Below are 1,334 nucleotides of genomic sequence, written 5' to 3' on the forward strand. Positions count from 1 at the left end.
ATCCAACCATCTCATCCTCTGTCCCCTTCTCCTCCTCTTCTCTCCTTCCTTTTATTAGATAATGATATTTAGTATTGAGTGGTGTGTTGGGTATAGTTATTGCTACTGGGCATCACTTATTACTGGCCCTCTAAGCAGAGAAACCTGGAGTATAGATATATAGATATAGATATATAGAGACAAATAGATATGTATATTTATATAGATATAGATAGTTCCATGAAAGGAAAAGTGAAAGTGAAAGCGTTAGTTGTTCAGTCATGTCTGACTCTTTGAAACGCCATGGACTGTAGCCCACCAGGTTCCTCTGTCCATGGAATTCTCCAGGCAAGAATACTGGAGCCAGGTAGCCATTCCCTTCTCCAGGGGATCTTTCTGACCCAGGAATTGACCCCAGGTCTCCTGCATTGCAGGTAGTTTCTTTTACCGTCTGAACCATCAGGAAGATAGTCTCATTGTTTTGACAAATGCATAGTCAAGTATCTATCATCCCAGTACTATATAGACTAGTTCTATCACTCTAAATATTTCCTTATGTGTCTCTTTTGCAGAAAACAGCTCTTCCTTTTCCCAACCCACCAACAATGAACAATTTGGAAAGGAAATTAATAGCTGTACAGTTGAGCTTTGAGCAACATGGGTTTAAACTGAATGGGTCCACTCATATGTTGATTATTTTTCACTAAATATGTATAAGAGTAGTACACAATCTATGGTTGTTTGAATCTGCAGATGTAGAATCACAATTTGTTTTAAACTTATATATGATTTTTTAACTGTGCAGAGGGCCTATGCCTCTAATGTTGAGGAGTGTTTGAGGCTCAACTGATTTACAATAGCATCAAAAGGAATTAAATACTTAAGGATAAGCTTAATCAAAGAATTGAAAGACTTGGATGTACACTGAAAATTACAAAGCATTGTTTAAAAAAACCAAAGATGATACAAAAAAACGAAAGATAGTCTATATTCATTGATCAGAAGACTTAATATTGTTAAAACGGCCATACTACCTGAATTGAAAGAGACACACATACCCCAGTGTTCATCGCAGCACTGTTTATAATAGCCAGGACATGGAGGCAACCTAGATGTCCATCAGCAGATGAATGGATAAGAAAGCTGTGGTACATATACACAATGGAGTATTACTCAGCCATTAAAAAGAATACATTTGAATCAGTTCTAATGAGGTGGGTGAAACTGGAGCCTATTATACAGAGTGATCAGATCAGATCAGGTGAGTCGCTCAGTTGTGTCCGACTCTTTGCGACCCCATGAATCGCAGCACGCCAGGCCTAGCCAGAAATAAAAGCACCAATACAGTATACTAA

Source organism: Bison bison, unplaced genomic scaffold, assembly GCF_000754665.1.
Source record: "Bison bison bison isolate TAMUID 2011002044 unplaced genomic scaffold, Bison_UMD1.0 scf7180017858355, whole genome shotgun sequence".
Lineage (NCBI taxonomy): Eukaryota > Metazoa > Chordata > Mammalia > Artiodactyla > Bovidae > Bison > Bison bison.